This window comes from Corvus brachyrhynchos, unplaced genomic scaffold, assembly GCF_000691975.1.
Source record: "Corvus brachyrhynchos isolate BGI_N302 unplaced genomic scaffold, ASM69197v1 scaffold10, whole genome shotgun sequence".
Classification (NCBI taxonomy): Eukaryota; Metazoa; Chordata; class Aves; order Passeriformes; family Corvidae; genus Corvus; species Corvus brachyrhynchos.
In genome coordinates, this window is record NW_008236180.1 from 5,084,541 (window position 1) to 5,106,712 (window position 22,172).

Below are 22,172 nucleotides of genomic sequence, written 5' to 3' on the forward strand. Positions count from 1 at the left end.
CTGAAGCCCCGGAAAGTCGTGGGGTAGAGCTGTGAATCCTAGCAACAGGAGGGGAAAGAACTGTATGTTTCTTCACGTCCTCCAAGTGTTGGTGCCTTCTGGTACATCATTGACAGGAAGAGACAGAGACCATGGAAAGGCCCTTCTTGCTGATGCGTCAAGAAAGGGCGTATTTTTTCCAGTGGGATGGGTGAGTTATGGGAGTTTGGGGGGAAAAACAAGCAAAGCAACACCCCAGAGTTCATACTGTTGTTGCTGTTGCACTTTCCTTCATCACAAGGCACTTCTGGTGCAGTTTTTTTTCAATTTTCTGTGCTTTTAGTCTTTTCTCACTGATAATGTGAGCTTTTCTTTTTAAGTGAATTATGAAAATTTGCACTCAAAAGTGTGAGCATATAGTTCTGCCAGAAAAATCCATCATTCTGTGGCCTGCAATGAAATCATGGGTGATAAAAGCTACCACCCATGTTCAGCAGAAAGGGAACTGAAACAAGACCACATTTCCTGGAAGAAGAGGCTCCTTTTAAATATGCAGTAGTCTTTTCTTGCCAATATTAAACCAGCATTTCCTCCTAGACAGCCTGTCAATACAGTTTGACCTCTCTCTGCATATTCTTCAGAGCCTGAAGCACTCAGATAATCTAGAACAGTTCCCCAGTTCCACCCTAGGAAGGTGGGGTTCAGTCAAAGAGAAAGCCACAGAGCCTGGTACAAAGAGCAAGGTGGGATTCTAGACTCCTTTGTCCCATCACTGTGCTCAGAAATTCACCATTTCCCAGCTGATGCCAGTTTGTCTGGTTTTGCCACCAGTTTTGCCCTTGGGAGAATCTTGCAGGCTCTTAGGAGCTTTGCCTGGATGTGAACTGTGGGAAGAGGGGCGTGGAGAAGAGCTGGGATGGAGGCATCTTGTTGTGTAACGTGGCCTGCTGCTTCTGTTGAAAGACAAATTTTGTGGAAAATGGCTCTAGTGCGTTGCTGCCTTGGACTGGACCAGCTGCTGCAAAGGTGAAGCACAGCCCCAGACAGAAGGATGCAGCAGAAGAGAAGGATTTGGCTCCCAGCTCTCACCAAAGCTGAAGAAGGGTCCTACGAGCCCTTCTGCCTGTGGGGACCTGTTCAAAATGCACCCCCTTCCTGCAGCAGCTCCCTTCAAGATTTTCCAAAAAGATTTCTTGCCAGGAGAAGGGAAGCAATTTTTTTTATTATTAGGGGTTTTTTTGCTTGCAATTTCAGTCTCAGATCTCGTTGAAGGGCTCTGGCATTTGCATAACTTCCCACGGAAACTGAATCAATGTTTGACATCATAGAACAGAATCTCAGGCGTGATTTAGCATTAGTAAGCCACCAGTCATCAGCACACTGTCATTCCCCTATAGCTGACATCTTAATAGAGTCAGCCTCATGCACACACATGTTCACCAGCAGCAAATTCTTCTGTTCTGGCCATGCAGGAGTTTTTTTTTTTAACATGGGCTTGCACATATGAACATCCAAAAGACACTGGTCCAATATGATCAATTTTCAGGGCTCCAAATGCATTTTCCTTTTAGGTAAGAAGGCAATTTTAAGTCCTCTTAAATAATTGAAGATACTCCTGATACAATCAAAAGTCAAGCTCCCCAAGATGAAAATGTCTGGATGATGAATAAGTTAATGGAACTAAAATCCCAGTCGTGGCTGATTAGGGGACCAGGAGAGTTTATCAGAGATGGGAATGTACAAGTCCAGTCACAGCCTGACCTTGTAACGAATGAGAGCTGAAAAGCAATTAATTGAGAAATTATCAGGGAAAAGCGAAGTTGTATGGTTGGTTAGCTAAAGCAATATGTCAATGGGCCAGGGATTGATTTGCCTGGAATACCTCAAGGTCTCTGTTCTGATGATTCAGGACTTGAAGGAACTGGCCCGAGCCAAGCAATAAAAATAAAACAGGGTCAGGAGAGGGAGTCATCAGTCAGCATGGAGGCTCAGTGTTCATGTATTATTTAGCTGGTAGTTAAGGGAAGTTATCAAACAAGAGCAGACTTTAAACCCAAGTTTTTTTCCCCTGTGGGAGGGGAAATGAAGGGAGGGAAAAGAAGATGTTCGATTGTGCCAATGCTCACCGTCCTCAGCTCAAACACTGAGCTTGGGAGCTGGGTCCTGGGAGCAAGAGGTGCCAGGGTTGAGCGTTCACAGAGAGGCATGATCAGTGCTGACAGTGGGCATCATTTATTGCTGAGATATTTCCTTCCTTGCTGCTGCACAGGACCTCTGCTCCCACCTCCAGCAGACACCAGGACACCTCTCCCAGGCCACCAAACTAACAGTGAACTTCTGCCCACTTGAACCTTGATTATGTCAACTCATCCACACCTCAGCTTCCCACATCCTGCACATTTGGGAGAATAATGGTGGGACCAAGACTTGTGCATGTTGATCTGAGCTGCAAAACATGTCTGGAAACACAGTTCTGTTCCTTCGAAGATAAATATGGAACACCCTGAATGAGAATGTAGTATCCTGTAGCTCAGGAAAGCAGCAAAGCAAATGAAAACAGCAAAACAAATGATATATAAAGTCTTCTAGAAAGATCAGTGGGTTGGGTGAGAATATCTGTGTCTTGCCTTGTGACAATTCACTAAATAACACTAAACTCTGTCTCTGCCTTGCTGAAGAAAGGAGAAAACTCCCACAGAACCAGCCAGTACATGTTTCGTGGCAGGATCAGGGCCTCAGACACCACAAATTGTTCCGTTTCGGGATCAAGATCCTGAGATGTTGCATGAAAATTTTTGTTGGAAAACTGCAGCTAGCTTTCCTATCAAAACACTTCAAGTTCTCGTTTTTTTAGAGAAAGGCTTTCTAAATATTTCAGATTTGATATTGGGTCTTTTTTGTCATGTTCCCCACTAATCAAAATTAGAACAAAGCTGTAATTTAAGCTTGTTATATTTCAATACGCAATAAATACAAGAAACTCCAGTAATTCACTGCAAATAGCCATTGCTGATGCAAAAACAGGTTTCTAGAAGGAGATTCCATCAGCAACTGTGAGATAAAGGAACAGCTTTATCCCACTGCCTATGGATGTATCTGAACACATTTCTGGGACTCACAGCATGTCACGCTCTGTGTAATGCATTTTCCATTTGTTCTGACCTGAGAGCTTTGCATTCAAGGAGCAGATCCCCCAAGTGAATTCATCAGGAGGAATAATAACCAATGAACATGCTTGGACTGCTGGGCCAGCAGATCCAGCCTGTCAGTGTGCCGAAATTCAGGGTAGCACAAATGCAGCCTCCTTTGCTTAAGGACCACAAGGACACAGCAATATTTTCCCAGTCTATTTCATTGAAATGAAAGAGAAAGGATTTGGGGAGTGGATTGCATCATTCTTCTCCTCTGACGACAAGTTGCTGCACAGTGTCAGTACAGGATCCAGGAGTTTAGGGGGTGGTGGTGAAGATGCTGGAATAACCTGGCTCTAATCACCTATTACCACCTTATGATGATTATCAAAGCTGATTCCGAATGAATCCTCTTTGGAGCAGGTCCTTGGCTGGCACTCTGCTCTGCAAAGTGCATGAGGTGCTGCTTGTGCAAACACAACCACCCCCAGTAAAACCAGTGGAATCCCAAATGCAGCTTCACGTTGCATGAGGCAGTTGCTGGGTATTACCACTGGGATGGGATAAAGTTATATTGTTCTGCTAGGAACCAGGAAATGTTTTTTGGAGCATCCTGCTCCACAAAAGGTGTGCTGGACTGCACTCTGATCTCACATATCAGAGGGAAATTCAGAGATTTGGCCTCTTTATTTTCTTCACTCTTTTCAATGGCAGTCAAAGACTTTCAGTATAAAGGCTGTGATGCTTTAGGATTGTCACAATGTGGAAGGGCAGGAAAATGCCCGGTCTGGAGTGTGACACACTTTCCGTTGTAAATTAAATGAAGAAAGCCCAGCAAAGGCATGAAGCAGTTCACACCAGCAGTACTTTTATCTAGTAGTACTGGTGTGAACTTCTGCGTGCCTGAGCCCACCCAGGGAGGGAGAGATGGTCAGGTGCTACTGACCCACATCCAGGACTCCGAAGAAGTGTGATGTGTTCCCAGCTCTCCCATACATTTCTTACACAGGTTCAGCCAAACCATTCAGCTCCTCTTTCTCCTCCATGTCTGGTTAAATGTGGAATCATCCTATTTTCATTCCTAGCATCTGTCGAAGCCCTGATGGTGGGTGAGGTGGCAGTTCCAGGCACCACTGCAGTGCGGTGTGTGGGACCACTGGTGTGTCTGCCCCCCATAACTGCAACAACAAATTAATCTATGCTTGTTATTCTCTGAGGACAAGGAAATCATTCAAGCAGGTAGGCTCTAGATGCCTAGGCTCCAAAATATTGTGTACTGGCCTCAAAAAGAGCTTGGTATGAGAGACAGACTTAGTTACAGCTCTACATCCCCCACTTGGGCTGGTTGCTGTTGTTGCAAAGGGTTAACAGACACTGCAAAACATTTCCAGGATGAAGAGCTAAGATTTAGTGTACTGAATTAATTCTTAAATTAGAACAGGGGATTTGCACATTATTTCTAAGGGAAATTATCTTCTGGGTAAAATTAATACAGGAGATGTTTCAACATCTGGGATGGCATTATCACGAGCAATGATTACCCAGACATTGCCAAAAGAAAGAGATCCCAGTAAACTCTTTCTTTTCCTAACCAAAGTAAGCTCCTCACCCTGAAGGAAGGGGAATATTTGCAGAGTCTTGGCTTATTTGGGAATGCACAAGAGGATTCTACATGAGAAAAAAGCTGTGTGTTCTGCTGATGGACAGTTGGGAAACAGAACTGCAGACAGGGAAGGTTCTCATTGCAGGTGGGCTCCAGGCACCCGGCTGCCTCCCTCGCCTCTGAGCTCCTCGTCAAAAATAGGTGCTTAACGCAGTGCTACAGCTGTCCAGGTGTTTAGTGTTGGGAGGGTAAAGAGGAAACACACTGGCAGATGTGACCTGGAAAACCTCCAAAAGGAAGGTTGGTCCCTCTGCTCCCCACCCAGAGACCACAAAACTCATCCAAATGCCTCATCTTCCTCCAGCCTTTAGAAGGACAGCTTTTCCCTGACGAAATTTTAAATAGGGCAGAGAGTGAAGCCAAAGCAAGACCTGCGTCAAAACAATCACCCCCCAGGAGGAGCTCATAAATATTTATTTTCCTTCGGTGTATTTCATTTTGTCAGGAAAAGAGGAGGGCGCTCGAGCAGGAAAAGTAGACCAGTGGCACAGTGCTCCTTTCACAGGGAAAAACACCGATGTTTAATTTAAAAGGGCATAAATACAAGAGAAATGCCTCTTTACTTTCATGTTAGTAGCTGGCTATTAAATTACATCACAAGTGCTACGTGTGGGACCAGGCGAGTGCATGGTTATTTCTGTCTCCTAAACCGGAGTGCAAGTCTCAGCGTAATTACTTTGGATCCAAGTGTAATTACCAACTGATCTGCAGGAACATACACAGCGGTGACATCCATCCCAGGCAGCATTAGAGCCTGATGATAACACAGCATCATTAACACAGCTTAGCACTTCCCTCCGTGGCTGCAGGCCATGGTTTTCCCCGGGAAAGGGCTCGCGTTGGGCGGCCGGGATCGCTCAGGGGTCACCTGAGATCCTGTCCCCGCGTGTGCAGGGGCTGGGAGCACATCAGTGCAGACACCGGCAGTCATGATACCCTAATCACGGGAAATCAGGCTGGGACAGAGTCTTTGCCAAGATAAATCCCCTTGTTTTGGTATTTCTGCAACCTGCCCCTTTTTTTCCCCCCCAAGTCCACGATAAGAAGGAGGGTGCTGAGTCCCCCTGGGGTCACTTTTTGTTTAGCTTTTTTCTGTTTTACTCTGCTTTGCTGTGACAGCATCATGCTCAGATTTTGGAATATTTTCTCTAGAGTTCACACTTGATCTGTCTCCTTTTGGAAGACAGCGGGTATAGGGATTTTCTTTTCTTTATTCTTTATCTTCTTCTTTTTTTTTTTTTTCCCAAGGCTGAAAACATCACAGTAAACAACCTATTTATTCTGATGGTTTTGGAAGCTTTCTCTACACCTCCAAGAAGGTCAGGGAAATGATTCAGAAAGAGAAAAGGAGAAAAAAAAAAATCCTCCTTTCTTTTCATAATTGCCTGTTCTGTTACCACACCTTCTCAGTGCTACAGTGTTGCAAAGACAATGCAATGGACCAGTGTAGAAATGAAGATGCATTAAAGAAAAATAAAGTGGATTTTTTTTTAAGTTGGTGTTTTCAAGTACCTTTAGTTGTGTCCATTCTAGCTCATAAACACGAACAAATGAAAAGATGACAAAACATAAATTGACATAATTTCCTGTAAGAAGTACAGAACCTAAGATTATACAAATAAGCAAGAAAATATCTCCCAGCTCCTGTAGGTAACAATGTATTTGCTCCCAGCTCAGGGTCTGTGATGGTAAAGTGAGATTGACAGGGTAGCTAACCCCTGAAGGAGGTTTTCCATTTTGGTCAGTCCTGCTAAGCCATGCTTGCTGCTTTGAATGAGCTCGGTTTCACAGAAAGATCTTATTTTTCCCCTAATTTTGCTTATGTATTGGTTTTATCTGAGCAGCTCCGCAGATGTCAGTGAGACACATTTTGTTTTGAGTTACATCAGCGTAAATCACAACTGATCCAGTGAACTCAGAGATACCCTCTTTGCAGTGAGATCTGTGACACGAAGGGTTTGGTGCCACGGTATTGTGACAGCTTAAAGCCCCTCCATGAGGAAACAAAGTCAGGCTCAGCACTATCCTGGAACACATTACAAAGCATGTTTGTTATTGCACAGAAGACAGCATTTGCCTTGGCTGTGAACAAGAAACCCAGATCTGTAACAGCTAAGATTTCATCTCTACCATTTATCCAATGAGCTTCCCAATCCTCTTGCACAGATACCCTGCTGCTAATATAGCAGTCAAGATCAGAGCACTTAATCAATCATTCACTGAGGACAAATATGCGTAATCTAAATTAGAACAAACCCAGGCATATTTTATATGACAGCTGTACAGATTTTTAAGAAAAAGCATTGGCAAGAAAATTGCATGAGAACAAAATTGTCTTGTGTTTATGCTTAAAGTGGTAGATTTCCTAAAAGCTTCTGTGGCATTAGGTAGCCTTGAACATACAGGGGCACAATTCTGCTTTTGCTGCTTTCACTTCCACGTTTTCATCAATAAACCAGGGATGCATTTGGCCCCTCCGGCTCTGAAGCAGAAATCCTGCTGCAGACCTCAGTATGATGTAGAGTCCTTCTTAAAAACCTTTCATATTTTACGATCACTGTCAATTCTCTTATGATCAGTGTTGGTTCAGGCTTTCATGAATCAAAAATCAGCTCGTGGAACGCATCTTAGAGCAACCTATTTGTCTGCAGGTAGCAAAGGAAAGTGGTACTTTGAAGAATAAACCCCTCTGCCTTCAGAACGAAGCTCAGGCTGCACAGGAGGCTGGAGCAACTTACAGCTTCTATTCAGGCTCCGCTCTGGGCATGCTGGGTGACCTTGTGTTCTCCCATTTTCCTCTGGGGGAGATATTATTTATCCCTGATAATAAAACACAGGATTCTTCTACTACAACTCATGGTTTAATCTATTGTGTCAACTAGCACAAGCTCCCTTGGATAAAAAAAAAAAATCAGAGGCAATAAAAGGAGTTAAAAATGAAGCATCTTTAACTGAAGCAATACAACTTTCATCTGAGGTCAGGCCCATGTTGCCCTGACTCTGCAGGGTAGGATCTCCAGAGAGGAACATCCCAGAGATGGCCTTTGAGAGTGGATGGCAGCTCTCGCACAGCCCACAGGGCCCATCAGGCTTGAAGACCCTTCAGCTCGGGGTACAAACCCAACAAACAGCAGGAAGGCTGAGTCCAGCCTCTAACAGGGCAGGCAGCACTGCCTCCTAGAAGGAGGAATCCTGAAAAAATGCTGTAAGGATCTCTGCAAACATCCCTTCCCCATGCACCTCTGCAGATCAGGCTCTAAAGAGTTGCTCTGTTGAAATTCTGTGTCTGCTTCTCCAGAGGAGCAAATGCTCCCACAAAAGTTCACACATCACCAAACATCCCATGGAGACTGAATTCCAGATTATTGCCATATCTTGGGACTTTTAAATATCCATTTCAGTCCCTGCATGAAAGCAGGTCTGATCCAGAGCACAGCAGGACTCATTTGCTCTCCTCTGACTTCATTTTGGAGGGACCTGTGAGATTTTCCAGGGACAGCTGTCAAACTCTTCTTCCAGTCAGCTTGCTGAGGTGAGGCATTGCCATCAGCACTGTTTGCAGTGCTGCAGGTTTGATCAAAGTTGTCAGGGAGATGTTGGTAGAAGCAATGGTCTGATGTTGTAATTGAAGGTAGTGGTGAATACCTATTACCAGAAAAGTTTGGGGGAAGCAGTACAGAGGGCTTTGGAAAACTTTATCTTGGGTGTCCAAGCTGGAATTTGTATGCCTACTTGCTTATTTTTGCATCCAGAGGTCCGTTCTGGATTTTACTTGGATCCCTAAGCAGGAGAAATTAGTCTCAGCTTCAAAGAGCAGAGCTGAATGTGGAGCTTCTTTATGCTTAAGGACAAGACAGAGGCTCTGCAGGTACCAGAGACCTGGAAGCAGGATTCCCACTTTTCACCATCCAGAAATCACTGTGTTTCCCAGTCTGGCTTATTTTTTTAACTTAGATTTATTTTTTTTTAACTTCTCAGGTTTTGCCTCAGTCACTTGCCTGGGAGGCTGCTGTGAGGAGGTGCACGAGGATGGACTGGAGCATCCAAATGGAGGCCCCCAAACATGAGCATTTTTCCCTTTACCTTCCCGCACCATTGGGAATAATAATTCCTCGCAGGGCTGTTGCACAGCTTGATTCATTAAGGCTTATGAAGTGCTTTTAGCTCCGGCACCGGAAGGCTCTATGCAAGTTGTTTTGGACTGCTCAGGTGTTAGGAGGAGAGGCATTGCAGGAGGAATACAAATAAATCAAGAGAAACTGCCCCTTCCTTCCATGCGTCCCCTGCCCCCCACTGTTCTCCATCACTGTTGGTGTCAAACAGTTAATTTACAAGCCCAGCACTTTACAAAGCCCCTGGAGCACCAATTGTCCCTTTCTCATGCAACATCAGCTCCTCAAAACAGCCAGCTGAGCCTCCGGGGTCAGCCTGCTCCTGCCCTTCCCGAGGCAACTTCAGCCTCTCTCCGGAACCGCCTGGGTATTTATTTTTGGACAAGTCAGATGCAGCATTACCCACCCTGCAGCAGGGTGAACTGGAATAAGCCCGGGGTGCAGGTGGCTGCTCTGAAGTGTGCCATGTGCTTGGCCCAGGAGGGAACATTCACGTGGGGAAGGTGACCCAGATATCTCACCCAGCCCACCACCCATGAGGGCATCCCCACGCAGCGCAGGGAGCGCTCAGCCTGGCAGAACAAACCGGGAGAGCGATGGGCAAAGGAAGGAAGGTGAAGGCGGTGGATCTTTCACTTGGCTTTTTTCCCCCTCCCTCCCTCGGTCTCCCTCCCCTCTTCCAGTCTGTTGCACGGGAGCTGTCGGCCATGCTGTTCCAGTTCAGGGGCTCCTGCAACAGAAAAGATCAGCTGTTGGAGAACCCATGGAAAGCCCTGGGGGAGAGCCATGGCCGCAAGGTAATCAGCAGGCAAAGTTATTACCATTATGCTGCTAATTAATTCCCAGCTCATTACGTTTCCTGTGGCTAATTTGTACTCGCCGCTGATTTGATTAAACTCATCTCTATGCTAATAAATGTGTTTTCCATTTGTTTTAGCGACTGTAGGAAGAGAGCCCGGTATTTACATATTTTGACGTTTATCAAATAAAACGCGGCGCCTGAATTAATTCTGCTCTGATTTATAAGTGGAGGGGGGAGGAAGGGGAGCGAGAGGATGCTGAGGGTCAGGCGTGCATCGCGTGTGCATGGCAGAGTGAGCCGGGGGGGCTGTGATGCTCCTCACATTTCATCCTCCCGGCCCCATCCTGCCCAGGGATGCTCCTGCAAGGCGGCCTCCACCTGCTCAGCCGCTCCCCTGCCATTTATTTCCCCTTCCCAGCTAAGTTTTGGGACGTGGGGCTTTGATTTGTAGGTCTTTGTCTTTCAGAAATTGCTCTAAATGAAGATTAGGTTTACACTGCAGCACCTCATTATAAGCAGTGACTGTGTTTCCCAGTTCCGTTCGTCAGGACTCGCTACAGTAATATCAGACAGCTTGAATTTCTAATCAGGGGGAGGAACAGACACCTTGCCATGCACACAAATTTATTTTAGGGATGTGTTTTACCCTCTCTACCCCTGGTAACTTGCAGGGCAGAAAGCTCTGTCTGGCCCTCCAGCATCTGCCTTCTAAACCCAAGACTAACTCTTCAGGGCAGATCTTCAGCAAGTGAAACTCCACTCAAAACACTCCTCCTGTTTCCTGCAGTTAACTGCTGCAGTATCAGTCTCCTCTTCATTTGGGGTAAATCCTAACAGAAAAAAACCCCTGAGAGTGTAAATCAGTGTGCTCTAACATCACTCAGGGTTTGCGAAATCCAGCCTTTCCTTTTCCGAGGAAAACTGGTAATGGTCAGCAAGCAGATCCCCTCCCTCTACATGTGTGTTCATACGTGTAATCTTCTGCTGGTGAACAGACATCTGTGTCACACGGGGTGGAGGCCAGAGCCTCGCAGGAAGCATGGACTGGGGAGGGCTGAGATGGGAGGAAGGCAGGGAAAGGTGCCTCTTCTGGGGCTGGAAAAGGTACAGTGGCTCAGCAGGGATGCCTGGGAATCCAGGGAGATCTAAGTCATCCCAGTCCTGCTCCCTGGTTTTGCCTGGAAGCTTGGCTCAAGCCCAGAGGGATTTGTTTTCCCTCTGCATGCTCACTTCGGGCTGGATTCTCTGGTTTTTCTCCCAGGTGCTCGCAGGTCACACCAGTGGCCCCAGCTTGCTTTCACACTCCCAGTAAAAGTTTCCCAGTAAAGAGGGGCCCCAACGACGCCACTTCTCACTCTGGCAGTGAGACACCTTCCACCGCCGCTGCTTCACCCCAGGCAATCTGAAACAGCTTCATTGCTTAAGTAACAATTAACAGCCCTGTCTTTTGGGAGTGCTTCTGGAGCGCTGCGCGTCCCCTGCTCCGGAGCCGGCGTGCTCCTGCCGTGCAACCCGAACTGTGGGCATCGGCCAGCTCCTGCCCGCCCCTCATCCTGATGCATGGAAGGGTGATGATGGGCTGCACTGTGCTGCCAGCCCACCCCCAGCTCAGCCAGAGCCGTGCTGATGTTCCCTCTCCCCTGGCACTCGCTCCAAGGCTGCACAGACACTCCTGTGATGCTGCCCAGGGTGAAGGTGTCCCACTGGCAATGCAGCACAGGTCCCTCACAGGGCTGATCCAGCTGTGCTGCCAGAGCATGGCAGGAGGTCCCTGGGCTGTTTTTAAAACAGGTCCCCAAAGAGGAGCTGGCGGAACCCTGGCTCCGTGCTCAGAGTGATCACTCAGCCCGAGTGATGGGGGACGCCTGACCTGGAGCACTGCCTTGGCCACGCACCCAGAGTCCCAGCAGTTCTGCAGCATTGTCTCAGCATCACCAGAACAACCAGCTAAGCCATGCAGTGGTGGATTGCTGGACTTTTCTCTTCCTACGAAACCTTTTAAGCCTTTGCAAAAGCGGGAAGTATTACGGACAAAAAACCCGCCTTGTTTCACGTTAACAGCCTTTGCTTTTCCTGGCGAAGGTGGGACAATAGCCACACGCTGCATGGTATCAGTGTCACAAAGAACAGAACCAAAAGGCTTCAGCTCAGGACAAATAAAAGTAACATTGATTCCTTTTTATTTTTCCTTTTTTTTTTTTTTTTTCCAGCTGGTATCAATACATTAAACAACCACGCTGGAAAAGTGAAATTGATTCAAGGCCTTCAGTGCTCCCTGCCAAAAAAGCCTCCTGCAAGGATCTATTCTGTATTGAATTACAGTCTGGAAAAGTTCAATAGGTTATTGTACAAACAGAGAGCAAAAGCCTGTCAACAATGGAGCCAAAGTGATTGTGCAGCTTCTTTGTGCTTGCCAGCCCTGCGCCCCTCACAAGCTCGGATGTTAAATCAGTTTAATTAAAATGGTGGGCTTCAAATGCCTCGCATTTTTTTAATGCATGTCCTTGTGTAAAGATATGTAGGCTGAGCTTTAAAGCTGCCTGCCTGCACTGACGGCCCCTCCATCCCTTTCTTGGTCCTAAACTGCAGCGGATTTTTACAGCTGCGGAGCACTTTGGGCAGATGCTGGGGCTGAGTAGCATCACCAGCCCCATCTGGAACAGTTCTGGGTTTGAGCAGCATCCTCAGCCTCAGCCTCAGCCCCATCCAGAGCAGCTTCAGGACTGAGCAGCACCCTTAGCCTCAGCCTCAAGCTCTGGTGTGTTCCCCTTTGCAGGCTGGAGCTATGCTTTGGGGCTCTGTGGGTGTACAGGACTTGGCTGTGGGACTTGGCTCCAATGTCCTCTCCAGAGGGACTGGGTGCTCCCCAGGAAGCAGCAGGATGAGGTCCCTGACGCTGCAGCAGGCTTGTCACAGGTCTCACCACAGGGTCTCCTCCTCCAAGGAGGCGGGAGACACTCGTGAGCTACACCAGGATTTCTAAATCCCCCTCTCCATCTCTAATTAAGATTCAAATTGAGTATAGAAATCATGTGTAAGTAAGATGCTAATTATTAAAGCCATTGATCTCCCAGACAATAAAGCAGCCTCATTTTTCTGGCCCTGCCCATGTTTTGAGGCAGCTCTGAGCCCTCACCATCAAAAATACCCAGGATATCTGGAATCCACATTGGAGAAGTGTGAAAATGATTGATTTTGTGGAGAGGTGAAGTCTCCATCTTGCTCTGAACAAAACTTCTAGCCCAGCCCCAGACGACCCTGGCAGGGTGTCTGGCTCTCTTGATAGCTCAGCTCCCTGTAATGACCATTAAACTTTGGTCCCCCACCTCACTGGACATCTGCTTATGCCTTGTCCATCCTGCACCAGTGCATTTATTTTCTCTTTGGGGTCAGTGGGATTTACTGCTCAGAGCATTTAATGGCTTCTTGTTCCCGAACTGGACAACTGTCATGGTTGAATATCCTATCTAGGAGTTACAGGGGTTGGGGAAAAGGTGCTCTTAGTTTGAAAAAATACATGAAAAAATGGCTGGAAAATTACAGGGAGAGAAAATGATATGGAAAGCAGAGCACAACCCGTATGGGGCCAGGCTGGAAAGTGCGGGGCAGAGCCACAGGGCTGGGAGGATGAAGGTGGCCAGTGCTTTAGTGGCCACAGCAAGGACAGACTCACAAAAAAGAAAAGGCTTGGGCTGCAGAAGAGAGGAATGCTAGCCTGGAAACACAGAGTGCAGCACCACACTGCACCAAAACGCTGGAATTAACATCAAAGCAGTCCTGGAGCAAATGAGATTACGGTATGCATGTTAATGAGGCAGCAGCACTAATCAGCCAGGATGCCTCGCTGGGAGGGCTGCAGTGCCAACTTGTGATTTCTGTTGTCAGGCTGGACCCAGCTTCCATTTGGAGTGAAGATTTTGTTTGGTTTTAAAAGCATCAGTATTTTTGTGGGGTTTCAGGCAATCTCAGATTTGATTTGATTTCTTCAAGTAGATGTCTGGCCCTTCAGGGTACAGAGAAGAACTTGGAAATGGGATTGAAGTGGTCCCCAGGGCCAAACCAAAAACGACTCCAAAGCCAAGGAGCATATGAAAGTTGCCCAAAATGCATTTTACTCTATTTTAAAACATCGTTATTTTTAAGCCGATCTCACCAGTTTGCAGGGCTGAGTGCATGGCTTTGCACACAAAAGGCAGTGCATTTTTGTGCCAAGCTTTCCTAAGGAACAGGAAGCCACTCAAGATGCGCAGGGTCCAGCTCTGCTCACATTTGCAGTGGGTTTTTTCCTGGTGCCACAATGCTGATGTCACAGTTATACTTCCCCATTAAGCTTCAAAACTGGAGTTTTTAATGTCAAGAGCCCTCAAAAAAGCACTTGCTTAGGAGATACGTGGCTTCAGGCAAAAAGCTGTAAAAGGGGCAGCCCCTCCCAAGGGAGGCTTAGCTGGGCTGGGGAAAAGGATGGCAGGAAGATGAGGGTAAGGAGAAAATCCTGAGGAAGGAAGGAGAGAATTGACATAAAGGAAAGGCAGATAAGCTGCTCACAAGAATTAAAAGGGCAGGACCCACAGCAGAGGACAGGCATGAGCCCTGTCTCTGCTTGAAACCTGGGGTGCTCCCAGAGGCCAGGGTACATATTCATCTTGGTCAGGGAAGCTTTGGAGCAGGAAAAGGGAAGACTTTCTGGGGCTTTTTATCTGTCTCTGTGGCAGAATAACCCCCTGGGAGCCAGAGGAACGTGGAGAAACAGCCACACCAGGGAATGGGAACGCTGCAGAGTGTGCTGCAAAGGTGCAAACTGCTCTGAGGATCAGCCCCAGCCTTCTCAAGGTCCATCTCAAGCCCTTTTTGTGGAAAATGCCATTCTGATAAACTCCTTCTGCAAGGAAACCACTCTCGTTTTGATCTGTTTTTCAAACAGCCTTTCTTCTTGATTGGAGAAATTGGCTTAAATTAGTCTCTCTCCCTTTTCCTAAGCAAGGCTGCAATTCACTTCTGCTTCCTTCTCCTTTCACCGATAATCTCGTTTGCTGAAACTGTGAATAAAACAGAATTTGAGACATTTGAGTGTTTACAGAGCAGAACAACATGTTTTATGTCTGAGTTTGCCATGCAAACGTGTCTCTTCTGCAGGTGGCTCTGAGCAAGGCACAAGGGGGGCTGCCAGAAGAGATGGTCCTCAGTTCCCAGCTCTTGTCCATCTCTGAGAAAACATTTCTTTTTGCTTGCTGGAGAGCAATGTTGTGGCTCAGCTCACAAAGAACTTTCCTGCCTCACTGCAGACGTGCTGCAGGAATGGGGTCCCAGAGCTGCATCTACCCAGTGCAGAGATCTGGGCAGAGCAGTGGAGGAATGGGGGAGTAACCAAACAGGCCTGAGAAGGTGCAGATGTCCCTCCCTTCTGCCACAGATTGCCATGGCTGGGAAAAGAAGCTGTTCAGTAGCGCTTTCCATGCCAGGGAAATCATTAGCAAATTAATCATTTACTAATTAAACAGCATGATACCCATGTAAAGGGAGTGTGATTACCCTCTTTTATAAGGCAGGAAACTAAATGGTGTTTCTGATTTTAGACCAAATTTGCCCTCTGGCAACCCCACAGCTTTGCTCCACGGCCAAAGAGGGTTCTTTGGAGCACCCACCTCTGCACCCTGACGTGCACCTTGTCAGGACCATCACTGCCTGGTGGCATTTCCCAGGCACCTGTTGGAAAGTCCTGGAGGCTTGGCTGGTCTAATGCCATGGCCTTTCCATGTACAGTGGATGCCGGAGGGTCAGAGGACCCAGGCAAGGAAATGGGGCTGCATCCTTGCTGGGCATCCCAAAGGCTTGCTGGGTGCACATACACCCTTCACCACCTCTCCAGATGAAGACCAAAATTATGCAGTCAGGAGAAGTGACCATAATGAGACCCAAAGTCTGATCTGCTTCTTTTCACTCTTCTGATTTTATTTGGATCATGTATGCGAAATTAATCCCCTGCTTTATCTCAAATGAGAGCCCCTGGCAACAGACTTGATCTGCAGCATACGAGTATACATTTATTTAAAAAGCGAGGAGGAGTGAAATTGGGCAGGCAGAGCCATGGCAGTGCTGTCCATGAAGCCCATGGCAGTACCTTTCTCCTTGTATATTGGAGAAAGTCTTCAGGATGCAGAAAGAAAATTTATAATTTAAATGCCAAATTATTGCATTGCGGGAATGTTTGTCCTCGTTAAGACCTCTCATACCATCCCTACCACAATGCCTTCCACTGAAGTGCTCTCATACAGCAGAAACTCACCAGAAATAGAGCCAAAATCGTTCCCCTCCCTTCACAATCATGAGGGGTCCAGCTCACAGCGCTGACACAGTGCAGCAGCCCAAGCCCTGTGCACCTCCATGGAGGTATTTACTTTTGCTAAGTGCAGCTCATTATTATTGCCTCCCCTGGAGTTGTAGTGCAATGGAAACTCATTCCCCACGGCCTTGCCCAATAACTTTTGGAACAATATATTTTGCAGTTTTCTTTACTTTGTGTCCTGGTTTCCTCCACTCAATCAACTGCGGGTGTCATGCGGTGAGGTGTCCTGCCTGCCACAGAGAGAAAAGCTGGACTTTGCTGGGTGGATGTTTGCTTTGTATTGTATACACAGAATAAAAATTAATTCAGGAGCAGCTAGGGAAAAAAAAAAAACCCACTGAGATTAGGAGCACAGAGATATAATGGTCTGAAAACTAAAGCCTTGCTGACTCCAGGAAAGTAAGCAACATCTAAGGCAGCTCGTTTCCCCATCATAACTCAATACAAATAAAGAGAAGAAGGTGGATGGAAATGGAGTAAATTATTTCACTGCCTAGAGCGACAGATGAGCAAAACCAACTGAGCCGGCTTCTCCAGGCTTTCAACACTTTTGCATGCCTTGAAACACACCATATTCAGCTACCTGCTATTGAACTTCACGGTGGCTGGAAATCCAAAGGTTACAGCTGCTGGGCACCCCAGTATGGCTTCCCAGTTTGATTCCCTCAGCAGGATTTTGTAAGGATAAGGTGGCACAAGGGTGGTGTCCAAGAGCATCCTCATCCATTCACTGCCCCTGGGAAAATGAGGAAGCTTTTATCCTTTGGGCACAACAGCAAAATGCAGTTGCAGTTGCTCATAAGGGATTGGATTTGGGCTGTTTCTCCTTTTGGATGCTTCTGCCCACTGCCCAGTGCCTGTGCACACCCTGGACAAGTCCCGTTTTTCTAAGTCATAGCACGTCTCTAATGCAAACACGAAGTGAAAGGATGCTGGAAGGCCACTGGCCTTTATGGTTTATTAAGCTCCTTGTGCAGGCATAATTGCAGACTTTGATTTTTTTTGAGACTAGACCACTTCACCTCTGTGTTGCACCCCAGAAAGCCCACTAAGACACTACCCCTCCTGAAAAGGGATGGGAGAAGCATGGGGGAAAATACCAGCTTTGTCACTGAAAGATTCTGTGGTTCTATTATTTAATAAGAGTCACATTTCTAAACGGCTCTTTATTAAACCGTCCAAACATATCATCTGCACTGGAGGATGTAAGGGCTGACACCAGACAAAACCATCAGATTGCTCTGAGAAAATGCACTGGCTTGTCTTGACAATTTAGGACTCTGTGGATTACCCTGTTCATATTTGCTGCTGATTTTAAGACTGAAATTTGCAGTATGAAAACAGACATGTCCAAGAAAGCATTGCTCAGCTTAAACTTAAAAGGACAGAGATGCAAGATTACAGCAGAGAGATGCAGCTCCTGGCTCCCAGCCCTTTCTTAGGAACCAGCTTTCACTTTGCCTTGGGCTTTTGGTCTATCAGCATCTAATGAAAGATGACAGTGCAGGCTCCCTTAGGGGCTAACGTGGGCAATTTCAGTTCTGGCATTTTAATTTATCTGTAACCAGCAGTTTTCAAAAGGGTAGAGCTAAAAAAGAACTTGGCTTGGTCACACACACACACAGACAAAAAAGGGGGAGTTGTGACATAAAACGCATGAGGAGGTTTGCTTGGGTTTAACTCCTTGGGCTCCTGCAAGGCAGATGCTGGAGCCTGGAGCCACGGCTGTGTCTCTTGGCACTGTGGCTGGATGCTGTTAACCCTATCCACCAGGAAGCTGGTTTTCCTTTAGGTGAAGTGAGCTCCTCCATGGTTTATGGCTGTTGGTTTTAGTGCCGGGCACATCTACTATATTCCTGACAGTTAAGGTCTCGACTTTTCCCATTTATTAATCCCCAAAGTTGCATTCAGGCACTGTAATGGCAAAAGGTTAGCTTAGGATCAGTCGCAGCCATAAATCCAGAATTAAAGGCTGTGGGTTCGTTTCCAAGTCACCCCGTGGTGCCTGGGTGCCGCTGCAGGGGCAGAGCCTGCCGTGGGTATGAGCACTCACGCACTCGCTCCGTGTGTGCAGCCAGGGGTGAGAGGAGCAGCTCAGCCCCCAGCCCGCACTTCCCATGGCATTTTTCCTGCCGGGTTTCCTGAGCTCCCACGTGCCTGGCTGTGCAGAGCTGAGGGTTGTCGTGGCAAGCTCGGTGCTGACGCAGCCGGGGCTGCAGAGCGGCTGCTGAGTGCGCCTGGCACCGGTTCACATCCGACCCTCATCAGGAGCTTTTGACTCCACCATTTATTTGTTCCCTGGCATGTTCCACACGCTCTCCAGGCACCTGGCAAACCTCCGGGCACCCGGTACCATCAGCGAGCTCTTGAAGGATGAATCCAACCGAGCCCCCTCTGACCTGCTCTGGGGCTGCAAAAACTTCATTCGGGATCAAACAGGTTAAACCTTTTATTTATTTAATTAATTATTTTACTTCTTCTTTCCAGGGAAGGATTTCACTTTGCCTTTTCTTTTTTTTTTTTTCCCCCTCCCTGCTGCCTCCAGAGGACCAGGCGATTCCAGGCACAACTCTAGCAGATGGTTTTGGTGATGGAAAGCACAAGGGGATCACTCCCAGGAGCTGCTCATGCAGTTAAGTCAAAAATGAACTGATGCGTGCAGAGTGCCACGGCCCCAGCCTGGACAGCTCCCTCTGTACAGGCAGCCTGTGCTGGCCCCATTTATGCACCCAGCTTTCTCTGTGCCTGATCCAAAATCTGCTGGAATTGGGGATCAGCCCTTTCCTGAGCTCCCTGAGCCAGCTGGAGTCAGAGCAAACAGCATGTGAACCCCAGTTCACCCACCCCGTTGTGATCCTCCCCACTGCAGCATCGCCCTGATGTCCCAGCACACGCAAACCTGATTGTGCCAGAGACCAGGAGATTATTTCTTTTTAATGTTTACATATTCTAATGTAAAACCTTCACCTTATGCCCATGGCAAACATTGCCAAAGTTGTGGAGTCAGAAAAGCAAATCCATATTTTGTCAATATTAGCCCGATAAACAAAATTTGAGAATTAATGCATTCTGTGCTTAGCAAATTGAAATTAATTTCTGATACGTGAGAATTTTCTTTCTTAACAACATTTCCCTTGTTTTAGTGAGACAATCTAGTGCTGTATTAGGAAATACAAACATTTTTCAGAAGAACTATACATAATTTATAGAGAAGCAGGTCTGAATTAGCTGTAGCATTGCCCTGAGTTTTCCTACAGTCCATAGGTCTGGATCTCAGCTGTGCTCAAGGATCTGCTCCTTCTCTCTGATGAAACCCTCTCCCAGAAACAGTTAAACACCAGAAACCAGAAATGATCCATAAATTAGGTCTGGCTATAGGTTCAAAATCATAAGTTATGGCCTATTGACCTCATACTCTGAGGGGAAATCAGAAGCATTTTTCTAAAGAGCCACCACTGGAGGAAGGGAGGTTTAATATATGGCACAGCAGAGCCCTGCTGCAAATAAATACAGCACTGCATAATTGCAGGGGAAATCAATAAATACCATGGTGGTTAAAATAAAGATATGCATTTTGAGGGTTGGGGTTTGTGTGTGTGAACGGTTGTTTCCCCAGAAGCAGAGGATGATTTTTTCCTGCATTAAAGCCTCTAAAAACGACAAAGACAACAGCTCCTGTGCTGCCCCTTTTGCAGGGAGCAAGTTTCAGCTATCGTGTCCCTCAGAGCAGCTCTGTGAAGTCGTCATTATTACCATAATTAATAAGTGCAGTTTGCTCATTTGAAAGATTCCAGCGACGTTTGCCACTCAGGCATCGCGTCAGCGCGAGACATAAAAAATCGCTGTGACAACTGTTCTGCAAGTTCAGGTTTTATTGACGAGCACCACAAAGTGATGAAGCCCAGAGCAAGTCCCTTTTCACTTTAATATTTAAACCTCTTTTAAGAGGACGTCAATATTAACTCCCGTAATTGATGCTGACAGGTGACTGCCTGGCCGTAAAAAAGGCAAGCGATAGAATTTAAAAATCCTAAATAATAGCAACCAGGACTTGCCGGTCAGTGCAGTGAAGGACACTGGGGTGAGGGGATGAGGTCTCCTGCATCCCTGATGCATCAAATGATCCTGGTGAATCACCCAGGGATGGATGGGACCCTTTGGGCTCGGCTGATTTTGTTCCCCCAGGTAAATCCCTGGATCTCCTGGATGAGAAACTCACCCTTGCTCAGCCTCCAGACCAGCCAATGCTTTTAAAAAATAAATATCAATTGCAGCTAGTTAACCTCAGGATTTCCAGCACTAAAGAGATTTCCCACAGGAGCCAGAGAGCACTAAAGGAATGGATAAATGCAAAGTTCATGGGGAAGAGGACACAGCCCTTTGCAAATCCCAATGTGAGGGGAAAATACCCAGAAAGTGCTATGAGACAGGCTCCAAAAATAGTTATTTGCTGGACTAAACTTTCTGATTTTCATTAACCTTATTCTTAGAAATGAGTGCATTTTTTCTGTTTAAAATTTGGGTTAAAAGTAGTTAGAATTTGGAACAATGTGAAACCAAGTTTTAATGTAAAGTTCTTGATGACCTGAGTATTGGTTTTTGTCTTTGCTCCATCTACAATTCAACCAGAAGGAATTGCAAAGTGCATCAATCTCTTCATTTATTTAAATGGAGATACAGTTTTGCTGGCTTTGAGTTCTACTAATATGCAGATTATAGCATAAACCCAAAACTAGAGTGATTATGTTGTTGTTAAAGTGGATAAAAGTATTTTGAATTTTGACTGTTTATTAACTTTTTGAAATTGAAGGCAGGGAAAGCACTAAAATATCCTGTACACATTAAAAAGGTGTTCACTACAGGGAAAAATATTTCATTAATGGAAAATTGGGATATCTAAAAGGAGAGGTTTAAGAAAAAAATTATTGGTGACAACATTGGCTGCATAGACAGAAACTTTTCTGAATAAACCCAAGGCACTCCAGTTAAGCTGTTTTAGGTAATTCCACTCTCACTTTCATCCTTAAACTAAAACCAGCAAAATTCCTTCCCAGCACCCCTCTCCCAGCAAACAGCTCCTGCTCCACAGATATTTAACCAGGATATCCCAGCCAGCACTTTTCTTTATATCCTTGATGGTTTTTGTCTGTACTTTGGGGTTCTTCAGGCAGTTTTTCCTGCTTGCAGAGGAAGATGCACAGCAGAAGATTTGGGATTAAAGAGACAATAAAATGTCCCAACCGCTGCCGTGTGGCGGAGACCAGGGCACGGATTTAGTGCTAACAACAGAAAATAGGAGAGCTTTGTAGCAATTAAAGCTGAGCAAAACCCACTGAATGCTGGAGAAAATATAGTGGGGAAAAATCACTGTGGTGTTACGAGTCTAAAAACAAAAATCAATATTCTTATTGTTCCCTGCAAGAGTCTCACAAGGAGGGAAGAGCCGTGCCCAAGACCCTGTCTGGCTGCAAAATAGAAGATTAGCAGTCAGATCCTTATCAAAAATGGGACAGGGAAGCTTTTGTTTAAAAGGCCCACTTGAACCAAAGCTCTCCTGGCTGATTACTGCTGTTAGGATTTGAAACTGCTACTATTGTATAATATAGCATTTAAAAGAGATATGGCTGCTGACATGAGCTAGTTGGCAGCAAATAAGTGTGCGTTAAATAATTGTATTAATTTCTACAAGAAGTAATACTAAGTTAAAGCTGTATTTGTGTGCAGATATATGTGTGTGCGTGCACACGTGTGTTAGCAGGTTTCACGCCAAGGAAAGAGGCTGCTGGTGAAAATTTGGTGATAAATGTCTCAGCTTCCTCTTAGAGTTTTTCTTTTCCATCCTGGCATCACAAATAAAATCTCCTCTGTATTGTACACTGCTGCTCTGTACAGTAATGCCTTTGTTGCCACTATGGCTCTTGCTTAAGCATCTGACTACAGTAATTGTTTTATACATTAACTGTACTCCCTGATGGTTGCTCTATTATCTTTTTCTTTTTTTCCAAAATGGTGCTTGCAGATATTAGCAGCTTGATTACTCGTTTTATAAACAATTTCAACACTGTGTCAGGGCTGATTTGGGCAGTGGAGTGGTGTTGTTGGCAACAGTGGGGTTGAGTTTCTGTGGTGCTTTGGTGCTTCA

General features: G+C 46.2%; 3 long non-coding RNA genes across 4 annotated transcripts in view; 2 read left to right on the forward strand and 1 right to left on the reverse strand.

Moving 5' to 3' along the window:
- The window catches only part of LOC108446730, a 33,064-nt gene extending 23,175 nt beyond the window's left edge, over positions 1-9,889 (forward strand). For both annotated transcript variants that reach the window (XR_001862029.1, XR_001862030.1), the window contains exons 2-3: positions 1-190; positions 8,752-9,889. The exon at positions 1-190 is cut by the window's left edge and continues 1,549 nt beyond it. This is a non-coding gene — a long non-coding RNA (uncharacterized LOC108446730). The remainder of the gene's footprint in view (positions 191-8,751) is intronic.
- A 1,980-nt stretch (positions 9,890-11,869) lies between these two features.
- On the reverse strand, positions 11,870-18,160 carry LOC108446733. The gene is made up of 2 exons (XR_001862031.1): positions 16,614-18,160; positions 11,870-14,723 (listed from the first exon to the last, which is right to left on the reverse strand). It is a non-coding gene; the product is annotated as an uncharacterized LOC108446733 (long non-coding RNA).
- A 23-nt stretch (positions 18,161-18,183) lies between these two features.
- LOC108446728 lies at positions 18,184-21,911 on the forward strand. The gene is made up of 2 exons (XR_001862028.1): positions 18,184-18,469; positions 18,576-21,911. It is a non-coding gene; the product is annotated as an uncharacterized LOC108446728 (long non-coding RNA).
- Positions 21,912-22,172: the final 261 nt, after the last annotated feature.